The 12,477-nt window shown below is 35.8% G+C and overlaps 1 protein-coding gene across 7 annotated transcripts in view; it reads right to left on the reverse strand.

Annotated features, from left to right (window-relative positions):
- The window catches only part of UBR3 (ubiquitin protein ligase E3 component n-recognin 3), a 225,892-nt gene that overhangs the window by 187,765 nt on the left and 25,650 nt on the right, over positions 1-12,477 (reverse strand). The gene's annotated exons all lie outside the window — the stretch shown is intronic.

The raw sequence follows: 12,477 nt of genomic DNA on the forward strand, positions 1-12,477 counted from the left end.
TTTATACAGTACACATAAGTACATACATTCCTTCTAATCTTGTTTATACTTATTTTAAAGTATGATTGGTGAATCTGAACAAAAATGAAGCAAACTATTCTGTATGTACAAATAATCACAAATAAGATATTTCGTGACAATACAAAATAACCACACTAAATATATAAAAAGATGACTTTCAACAAATTGCTTTAGGACAATTGATTATTGTTATGCAGAAAGTAAATCTTATTCTTATCTTACACCATATACAATATTCCAACATATCAAAAGTGAAAAAAGTTACCAGGGTAAAAAACAATCCCCCCTCCATTACCTCAAAGTATAGAAGGCATAACTAAGTAAAACTTTAAACCAAAAGCCATAAATGTAAGATAAAAATGGACTATATAAGTCAAGCTTCTATTCAGAAGACAATTAAAAATTGAAAAAAATATTTATAAGAGGTAAAACAGAAAAAGAATTAGTATCTTTGCTTATAAACACTTGAAAATGGATAAGAAAAAGAAAAAAGAAGAAAACAATTCAATAGAAAAATCACCCAAGGTCATGAAGAAGTCACAGAAAAATTGCTGAATGGCCAGTAAACATGAAAAGATGTTCAAGTTTTCTAATAACCAAAGCAATGAATTTTATTAAAATAAAAAGTGAGTAACGAGAAAATTATCATTTTGTGTTATCTACTGAAATAATCGACCCATGCAATGGAACCCTTATAGAGAAAGGCTTATGGGGAAATTTTCCACTTGAGATCAAATGATCACATCCTTATCAATCTTAGTAAAATGAGGAGTAAAAATCAGACACCATGATGCTTGTGAAGAACATAGCACCATTTAGGAAGTGTTTTTACCAAAAAAAAAAAAAAAAAAAAAAAAATTTTTTTACCAAACATGCTGAATTTGACACCAAGTCTCTAGAGCTCACTTCCAATTATAAGTAGTATAGTACTAAAGGAAAAGTTAAAAACACCACAAAAAAAGCAAATAGACAAAGCATGAATGCAGACCATTATATATGATAATGGACTCCATTTCTGCCACCTCTCAGTAGCAAGAGGAAAAAGTAGAAGGACCACTCTGGGGGTAAAAAAGCTTGAGAGCCCCAATAAATATAATGTGTAAAAAGATTCTAACAAACCAACTTTATAAAGGTATTATTTTAGACAATCAGGAAAATATAATTATGAACTGGGTAATAGTTCATTCAATAATTTTATTAGGTATGATAATGGTATGGTTATGTAAGAAGGTTCATTGGTTTTTATAATATTAAGGAATTATTTTGTTATTTTTGGTAACAGCTGCATTGCGGCTATCAACAAAAAAATGAAGCCTTTTCTTTTAGATACATCAATATAAATACTTACAAATGGAATGCTATAATGTATGAAATTTGCTTCAAAATAATCTGGTGGGAAAAAATAATAATAATAATAATCTGGTGGGATGAACTGAAATAGGTAGGAGTATACCAACTATGAGTTGTTAATTGTTGAAACTGGGAGATGGATACACAGGGTTTCACTATGTTGTACTCATTAAATAAAATGTGGGCCAATATCAAAGCCAATAAAGTATTCCCTTCAGATTTTTAAAGCACCAAGTCAAAAGACTGTAGTTAAAAAAAAAAAAAAAAAAAAAAAAGACTGTAGTTTTAGTTGGTCTTTACACAAAAAATGTCACTGAAGGAGCTTTTTTCCTAATAAAAGATCATAGTAGTTGGGTTCATTATGTGAATTGCTTTTATGTATGTGTGAAATTTTCTGTACTAAGAACCTAAAAATTTTTTAAAAGGAAGGAAATATTAGCCTTTTTAAATTTTTTAAAAAATACTAGACCTTTAAAAAAAAAGATTTTATTTATTCATGAGACAAAGAAAGAGAGAGGCAGAGACACAGGCAGAGGGAGAAGCAGGCTCCATGCAGGGAGCCCGACGCAGGACTCGATCCTGTGACTCCAGGATCGCGCCCCGGGCCAAAGGCAGGCGCGAAACCGCTGAGCCACCCAGGGATACCCTGCTCTAGCCTTTTTTATTTTTTTTTATTTTATTTTTTTAAGATTTATTTATTTATCATTCAGAGAGAGCAAGAGAGAGGCAGAGACACAGGCAGAGGGAGAAGGAGGCTCCACACAGGAGGCCCGACGTGGGACTCGATCCCGGGTCTCCAGGATCACTACCCGGGCTGCAGGCGGCGCTAAACCGCTGCGCCACCAGGGCTGCCCTCTAGCCTTTTTTAAAGATAAATACTGAAGCATGTCAGGGTTAGATGACAATGTTTAGGATTTCCTTCAAAATACTTCAACAACAACAAAATACTTTAGCAAAAGAGAAAAAAGGATGTAAGAAGCAAATGTGGCAAAAATCTTGATAAATGTTGAATCCAGTGATGGGTATATGGAGGTTCAATGTTCTCGTCTTCACATGTTTTATGTTTGAAAATTTTGATAATACAAAAAAAAATTTTCATCTTGAGGACTGGGGAAATTCATTTTACTAATTTTTTGTTGGAAAGCACATTCAGAAATCTCTGTGATCTTATATCATGGAAGTGTAAGTAGATGCAGTTTTTGATGATGTTTTAGCAATATCTATTAAAACTTTAAATGTTCAAAAGCAAATGAGCAAAGGAAATTTTAAAAAAGAGAGAGAGAAACCAAGAAAAGTCTCTTAACTACAGAGAACACACTGATGGTTACCAGAGGTGAGACAGCTGGGGGAATGGAGGAAATAGGGGATGAGATTTAAAGAGTACACTCCTTGTGATGAGCACTGGGTTTTGTATAGAAGTGCTGAATCATTATATTGTACACCTGAAACTAATATAACACCATATGTTAAGTATACTGGAATTAAAATAAAAACATTATTTTTAAAAATGTTAATAATTGTTCATATCCTACTCTAACATTTCTATTTCTAATGAAGCTAATTCTAAATTGTTAAGACTGTATCTACAGAGATGTTTACTATGGCACAGTTTGCAATGCAAAAAAAAAAAAAAAAAAAAAAAAAACTAGAAACCGCTCATGTGCTCAGCAATAAATGTTAAATTATGGTAGAGCCATAAAATACTTTGTTAAAAAACTTGAGAAAGACCAACAAGTACTGAAATAGAATCATATCTAAAATTAAGTGAGAAAAGAACTATATAACAATATATATATTACAATATCTCAGTAAGGAAAATTTTGGAGAAAGAATAGGAAGGAAAATGCTAATATATGTAAGAAAGAAATATTTATACCAAATAGATGTATACCAAATTCGTGGAAATTAATAGGAATATGATACAGCATACTTCACTATCTACATTAACTCTACCTATAATGTTTGAATTATGTATAATATGCATAACTTTAATCAAAAAAAAACTTTACATTAAAAGCAAACAATAAGTTATACCATTCATTTGGCTTTAGTTCCACAATTTAAAGCATTAATTCTTAACCTCTCTTGGTTCATAGACCCCTTTGAGGATCTAGCAAAATTTATAACTCTTTCTTAAGAAAAATATATAAACATAAAAAAATAAAACATTCAGAATGTTTATGCATTGCTGAAGTCTATCTAGCCTTAAGGCAGAGACTCTAAATGTTAGGTCAATATATTCCAGTGTAGAGATATGAATTTCCTTAGTCTTCAAGGCAGGATCTGAGCAGCTTCCTCAGTTCCCTCTCTGTCCCATCCAAATACATTTCCACATCTATCATTTTATGAAACAGATAAGGAACTATTATATCTTAAGGTTCAAACCTTTATTTAAAGATAAATATCAGGCAGCCCGAGTGGCCCAGCGATTTAGTGCTGCCTTCAGCCCAGGGCATGATCCTGGAGACCCAGGATCGAGTCCCATGTCAGGCTCCCTGCATGGAGCCTGCTTCTCCCTCTGCCTGTGCCTCTCTGCCCCTCTCTCTCTCTCTCTCTGTCTCTCATGAATAAATAAATAAAATCTTTAAAAAGAAAGAGAAAGAGAGAAAGAAAGAAAGAAAGAAAGAAAGAAAGAAAGAAAGAAAGAAAGAAAGAAAGAAAGAAAGAAAGAAAGAAAAAAGAAAAGAAAAGAAAAGAAAGAGAAAGAAAGAAGATAGATAGATAGATAGATGATAGATAGATGATAGATAGATAGATAGATAGATAGATAGATAGATAGATAGATAGATATGGTGGGGCACCTGCCCGGCTGGCTCAGTTAATCATCTGACTCTTGATTTTGGCTCAGGTCATGATCTCAGGGTCATGAGATCAAGTGCCACATCGGGTTCTGCACTCAGTACTGAGTCTGTTTCTCTCCCTCACTCTCTCCCCCTCCTCTTGCTCATGCTCTCTCTAAATAAATAAGTAAATCTCTTTTTTCGAAAATATAGTGTCAGGATGGCCAAGTGGTCTAAGGCACCAGACTCAAGTACCTGCTTCATAAAGGTAAATATGAATTAAAAAACTTCTTTCAGTTGTGACACACAAAATCTAAGCAAAATCAAGGAAACATTTCTATTTTAAAAGGCTTTAAAATTAAAAATTAAAAAAATTGTGTGGTTAAAGATAATTTAATTGCACTATCTACAAGCATAAATATAAAGGACAAAAAACAGATGAAAGGAACTCCTGAAGAATGAGAACATAGATACACCAAAGGATGCAATGAAAAGCTTGCCAGTTGAAAAGCAGGAAAAGAGAAAGCATTAGATAAATAAGGGCACAGAAAACTCTTAGATACTTTCCACGTAGAAAAGAAATGAATTCCAAAGTGCTATTGGGCAGACAGTGAAGAACAATTTGAATAGAGTATCAGCAGCATCAAAGAGTGAAATTTAAACCTGGAATTATGCCAAAGGAACAAGAGTGGTCTAAGCAACCTAGGGACTGGGATTACAGGAGTATATCAGATGGCTGTTGATTAAAAAAATTAAGAGCCAAAAGACTTAAGCAAGCTCTGTGAGCTAGTTTAAATAATGCAGTACTAAGCAATACAGGTATAATTTATGGTAAGATGGACAAACAAAATTGGTTTTTGTATTCCAGGCTAAACACAGTGTGGGAACTAAAGCATCTTACATATTACATAGCAAGTGTTCAATAAAGACTTGAGTAACAAAGATTGAATCTAATAATAATAAAAAAAAAAAAACCACCAAAATTATTTCAAGGGCATTCAGGTAAAAAATACCCAGACTTCTTGTGAACAAAAACAACAGAAAAGAACCAGACATCCATTTAATAATATCTGCTTTTTAACTACTTGAAGAACCACTATATGCCTGGCACTGAGGCCCCAGGAATACAGGGGCCTTGCTCTCATAGAGCTATCTTTCTATTGGGGTGGAGTGGACTAGAAGGAGAGAAAGAAAAACAAAAAAAACAAATATGTGTAAGCTCTACAAAAATAATCTAACAGCATGATTTATACAAGGGGCTTAAAATGGAAGGCCCTTCTAAAGAGGTGGTATTTCGGCTACCAGCCAAATGACATGGTTAAGCACGCAAAGCTCTGTAGGTATATTGTCAAGAGATCTGACAAAGGCCACCGTATATAAACAGGTATTAAAGATCTCTTCCCTGGGGTACCTGGGTGGCTCAATGGTTGAGCGTCTGCCTTCGGCACAAGTCATGATCCCAGAGTCCTGGGATCAAGTCCTGTATCAGGCTCCCCACAAGAAGCCTGCTTCTGTCTCTGCCTCTCTCTCTGTCTCTTATGAATAAATAAATAAAATCTTTAAAAATAAAAATAATAAAGATCTTTCCCCAAGTGAACAGGAAGAGGCCTTTCTAGACAACTAGTAAGGCTCCAAAAAAAAAAAAAAAAATTAGGCAGAAGTAATGTGTTCACAATAGCAGTTCGTGGGTCACAAATACTTTCTCCAAGGAAACCTACAGTTTTGAATAATTAAGAAGACTAAATATTCCTTAGTGGAGCAGAATATTATGGCAATAATAGAAATGTTGAATAGAATTACAACCTAAAATGACCTCTCCAAATTTTACCTCAATTTTTAAAACCTGAAGTATAACTGATAGAAAATTGCCAAAAAATAACTGCAGCTCAGTGAAGTATGACAAACAACACACCTATGTGACCATCCTCTAGATCAAGAAACAAAACAATATCTGCATCCCAGAAATTCTCCTTGAGACTCCATTGATACTGAGTTTAGATGACTAAAAGTAGAATTCCAGGACTCTGGGAGGAGAGAGGAGGAGACAGGATGGGAAGGGAATGGACAGGACCAGAGGGGAGAGTGGGAAGGAAAGAAAAATGGCCTGGGGATGGGAGGATGCACCTGGGTGGCTCAACTGGTTAAGCCTCCAACTCAATTTTGGATCAGGTCATGATCTCAGGATTGTGAGATTGATTCAGCCCCACAACAGGCACCACACTGTGCATGGAGCCTGACTGGGATTCTCTCTCTCCCTCTCTCTCTGCTCCCCACCCCCAACCTGCTATGGCACACTCTTTCTCTCTTCAAAAATAAAAATAAAAATAAAAATAAAAATAAAAATAAAAATAAAAATAGAATAAATAACAAGATCTTCTGTCTCCCTCTGCCCCTCCCCCACATCTCTCCCTCTCAGAAAGAAAGAAAGAAAGAAAGAAAGAAAGAAAGAAAGAAAGAAAGAAAGAAAGAAAGAAAAATGGAAAAGGGACCAGAGATTCTTGGTGGTCCATTTGCACATTACTAAAACTTAATGGGGGGGGGGGGGGGGTAGGAGTGCAAGAGGAGGCCAACTCAAATAACCCAACCACATATTTCAAAAAACAGAAAAGTATCTAAAATAAATGCCCCTAAAAATTAGCCTGGGCATATACATCCCATTTCCACTTTTGCACAAATTACATACATACACATTATTTTTGCGTATAATTTAAAGTAATTCACAGAGCTCCCTGAAAAGTCATGCATTCCAGATTAAAAGCTCTTGAAATAATTTGTTCTCTTCATCTTACAGTTGGAGAAATCTCAGAAATACTAAACAACATGCCTAACTGGTAAAATTTTGAAAAAATTTCTGATGACCACAAAAGACTTACCATAAAGATATATGATCTTCACTAAACTAATCTATATATTTAATATGACCTCAGTAAAAATACCAATAAAGAATAAACAAAGTGGGATCCCTGGGTGGCGCAGCGGTTTGGCGCCTGCCTTTGGCCCAGGGCGCGATCCTGGAGACCCGGGATCGAATCCCACGTCGGGCTCCCGGTGCATGGAGCCTGCTTCTCCCTCTGCCTATGTCTCTGCCTCTCTCTCTCTCTCTCTGTGACTATCATAAATAAATAAGAATTAAAAAAAAAAAAAAAAAGAATAAACAAAGTGATTCTGAAGTTCCTAAGGAAAAGTAAGAGTAGTTAAGAAAATTCTGAAAAATAAGAGTAATGAAGTAGAATACTTTCATCCTGTATTAAAACTTAAAGTTAAAATAATCAAAACTGTGTTAGAGAATTTTTAAGAAAGCTTATATTCTAGAGCATAATAATAGATGTTAATGATAAATATCAATATTAATAAAAATTAAATATACTGTAAGGCAAAGGTAGCTGGGTCAGAAATTTAGATCCAAATTCACCTATAATCTAATGTATTCTTGTGCTATTTCTCTAGATATACGTTTCTACATTTCTAATTTGTATGGTTTAAGGTACAGATTCATCTCATATCTAAAACTGTTAGCCTACATGAATAGTTAAGAAAAGAAACAAAATTCCATTAATATAGGTTTAATATTATTTGGTGAGACCTAAAGTACTACAAAAGCAAAACATGAAACCGTAAGTCCTAAATTCAATTATAGGGTGCATATAAGATCAGAAGACTTGAAAGCCAAATTAGAGATATACAGTTATTCAATTATTAAAATAGTAAATAAATTATAAATTGAATGCAAGAAGGCAGAAAACAATGTGGTAACGGTACATAAAAAGGTATATCAATGGACAAATTAATTATTGTGGGTCCAAAAACAGAATCAAATTCATGTGGAATTTAATTATGACATGGTGGATTTCAAATCTATAAAACATGGTTTATTCATTGAAATGGTATTGAGATGGAGTAACCAGTAAAGATTCAGGGAAGGAGGAATCTCCTCACATCTTATACCATAATAAATAAATAAGACCCATATCGATTTCTACAAATGAAAAATACAGTATCGGAAATGAAAAATACACCACACAGAATAACAGTAAAGTAGACACTAGAAAAAAAAAGATCAGTGATTGAACTGACTTAACAGTAGGAAACTATCTAAAATAAAGCATGGAGACTAAGAAAATGAACAGAATTTAAATAAGATATGGGACAATAACAAGCTTTCTTGCATTACCCTAAAAACCCAAAAACGGGAGGGGAGATAGAACAAATGGCTTAAGTTTCTCCAAATTTGCTGAAAACCATAAAATCACAGATCCAAGAACTCATCAAACCCCAAGCAGAATAAACTTTTTTTTTTAAACCATATGAAGGCACATCATAATCAAACTGCTGAAAACAGGGATAAAAAGAAAATCTTCAAAGCAAACAGAAAAAAATGATCCATTATGTACAGAGCAACAAAGATACAAATGACAGCATACTTTTCACCAGGAATTGTACAATCAGAACACAATGTAGAAACATTTAAAGTGCTAGAAGCACGCAAGCAAACCCGTGACTCTAGAATTCCATCTCAAAGAAAATTCCCTTCAAAAATGAAGACAAATGAAAACTTTTCAGAAAAATCTGAGAAAAATCACTGCTATCCTACCTGTACTATAAGAAATATTAAGGAAGCTTTTCAAGCAGCCTATGATAAGCTCACATGGCAAGAAACTGATCCTTTTGTCAATAGCCATGTGAGTGACCCACCACAGAAGTGGATCTTCAAGTCTCAGTGAACATTCAGAAGACTGTAACCCTAGTCAATATCGTTACTACAACCTGATGAGATGTTACGCCAGAACAACCCAGGTAAGCCATTTCTAAATCTCTGGTCCACAGAAACTATGAGAGAATAATCTCTGTTGTCTTAAACTTCAAAGTTTCAGAGTGATCTGTTACACAGTGATAGATAACTGCTGAAAATACTATCAACAAACTAGACCTAACCGACAATAGAACATTACACTGTACAACAGCTGAACGCTCATTCTATTCTTCATAAAATACATCCCAATAAAGTTCTTTTTCCATTTTTAAGAAGCACTGGGATGTTTTTAACTCACAGAATTATATAGTCAAACATAGAGACCTTTTCAAATAATCTTTGCTGTATGTTTATCAACATACACCTTGATATACCCACCGTCCGCAATGCCTTCTCTTACAGAACTGTGGCCCTTGAAAATTTATACATCTAAGCCCTAACCCCAGGGGCGCCTGAGTGGCTCACTTGGTTAAGCATCCAACTCTTGGTTCTGGCTCAGGTCATAATCTCAGCATCGTGAGATGGAGCCCCATGACGGGCTCCATACTCAGCAAAGACTCTGCTTGAGATACTCTCCCTCTACCCCTCCCCCTACTTGTGTGCATGTTCTCTCTCTCTTTTGCTCTAAAATAAATAAATCCTTTTAAAAAATGTTTTTCTTGAAGCCCTAACCCATAATGCAACCATATTTGGAGATAAGACCTTTGAGGAGGTAAGTAAAGTTAACTGAGGTCATATGGTAGGGCCCTAATCCTATACAAGTGGTATCCTTATAAGAAGAAAAGGAGACATCAGGGATACACAGGTACACAGAGGAAAGACCATGTGAGGATACAGGGAGAAGGCAGTCATCTACAGGCCAAGGAGAGAAACCTCAGGAGAAACCAAACCTGCCAGCACCTTGATCTTGGACTTTCAACCTCCAGAACCATGAAAAACAAATTTCTGATGTTTAAGTCCCCCAGTCTGTGGTATTATGTTATGACAACAAGCTGACTAATATAGTCCCTCAGCAGGACATGACTGCCTACATACACAATGAAGCCAGCCTTATGGCTAGCACTGAAATTAGTCCAGACCAGACTGATGGCTTTTCAGTACTGACAAGCAGAAAATATCAAAGAATGATATGGATTTTATGGACCCATAATGAATATAGATCTTATCAACTTTATGATATTGAAGCATTTTAAATTGAAATTATGTGAACTATGTTCACAGACCACAAAGGAATTAAAATGGAAATCAATACCAAACATAGATTTAAAAATCCTTACAATCTGAAAATTAAATAACATACCTGTAAATAATGCATGGACAAAGAATAAGTAAAAGTATCCTGTGACAATTTTTTTTGTGCCTATCATGTTCACAAAGACAAAAAGTTTGATGATATACTACCTTGGCTAGGTACTAAAGCAATGGATATTCTCATTGTACCAACAGAAACAGTGTAAATTAACAACATACCAAAAGTGAGGACAATTTGTAAAAATATATCAAAAGTATAAATGCATATCCATTTGCCCCAGTAATTCAAGGGATTAGAGTCAGGAGTCCCTAATTTCTAATCCATCACTCTTTTTCATGATACCTATGAGAACATTTTCTCAAGACACAAAGAAAGAACTTTCATATAGTATCCAGGTGAAAGAGATAAGCTATAAGATGTAGTCTAGCCAAGATAATAAAATATTGTAACTCCTATAGTTTTCAATAGTTTGAACAAAGAGAAAATCAAAATCAGAGCTAATTCAAAAAATCCTACCAAGAAGGAAGCAAAGACTGGCACTTGGCCAGGAAGCACAGCCTAAGGTCCCACCTAATCTAGCTGGTTAAGGACCTAAAAAGTGTCCCCACCCAATCACAGAGTCCAACCAGCTACACCACCAACCCAGGGAGCACAGTTTGTGACTCTACCCAACCAGAGGAGATTATGGAGCCCAGTCAATGGCCCTGCCTGACCACAAAACCCAGCCAGCAGCCCCACCTGAATACAGACTCAATTGACAGTATAACCCAGCCAATGTACCCCGCCCAATTTCAGAGCACAGGCAGTGGCTCCACCCAACCCAGACACTCAGAAAGCAAATGCTGCCTGCCAGCGGACAGTATCAGATGGCCTATACAGAATCCCAGGCTGAGCTAACTGAAGAAAATTTTTCCCTGCCAAAGTAAACCTACAGGGCAGCCCTGATGGCCTAAAGGTTTAGTGCCACCTTCAGCCCAGGGTGTGACCCAGGATCAAGTCCCACATCGGGCTCCCTGCATGGAGCCTGCTTCTCCCGCTGCCAGTGTCTCTGCCTCTGTATGTGTGTGTGTCTCTCATGAATAAATAAATTAAATCTTTAAAAACAAACACACAGGGATCCCTGGGTGGCGCAGCGGTTTGGCGCCTGCCTTTGGCCCAGGGCACGATCCTGGAGACCCGCAATCGAGTCCCACGTTGGGCTCCCGGTGCACGGAGCCTGCATCTCCCTCTCCCTCTGCCTGTGTCTCTGCCTCTCTCTCTCTGTGTGTGTGACTGTCATAAATAAATAAAAAATAAAAAATAAAATAAAAATAAAAAACACACAGGGGATCCCTGGGTGGCTCAGCGGTTTAGCGCCTGCCTTTAGCCCAGGGCATGATCCTGGAGTCCCGGGAACCGAGTCCCACGTCGGGCTCCCGGCATGGAGCCTGCTTCTCCCTCCTCCTGTGTCTCTGCCTCTCTCTATCATAAATAAATAAATAAATAAATAAATAAATAAATAAATAAATCTTTAAAAACACACACACACACACACAAAGTAAACCTATAAAGACTGGAAGAGGAGACCACTTCTTCCAATGCACAGATACCAATGCAAAAACAGAAGGATCAAAAAAAAAAAAAAAAAAAAAAAAAAAAAAAAAAACAGAAGGATCAAGAAGAATCAGGTAAAGCTGACACCATCAAAGGAAATCCATAAAGTTCCAATAACTGACCATGAAGAAATAGAGCTGAACTAAACAACAAAGAATTTAAAATAATCCACTTAAATAAGTTCTATGAACTACAAGAAAATACAGCTAGACAAATAAGCAAAAATGAGGGAAAATACATCAATAACGTAAGTCTAAGAAGAAAAGAAAATTATTTTAAAAACAAATTCTAGAGCTGAAGAATATAATTTAACTGAAAAATTCAACAGAATTCAACTGCAGACTTCATCAAGAAGAAAGAATTCATGAACACAAAGACATGTCATTTGAAATCATCCAGAGGAGTGAAAGGAAAAAAGAATGAGAAAGAGTGAAGAAAGCTAGAGGACTCCTAAGATATCACACAAACAACATACATTATAGTAATCACAAAAGGCGAAGAGAGAGAAGGGGACCAAAAGCCTATTTAAAGAAATAATGGCTGAAAACACCCCCAATTTGGGGAAATAAATGGACTTAAGATTCAGGAGCCTTAGAATCCCTAAATAGGTTCAGCCCCAAAAGGGCTACACTGAGACATATTATAATTAAGTTATCAAAAGTCAAAGACAAAAATTTGAAAGCAGCAAGAGAAAATACCTCATCACATAAGGGAGCCCCCCATTAAGTCTA

This window comes from Canis aureus, chromosome 34 (genome assembly GCF_053574225.1).
Source record: "Canis aureus isolate CA01 chromosome 34, VMU_Caureus_v.1.0, whole genome shotgun sequence".
Classification (NCBI taxonomy): domain Eukaryota; kingdom Metazoa; phylum Chordata; class Mammalia; order Carnivora; family Canidae; genus Canis; species Canis aureus.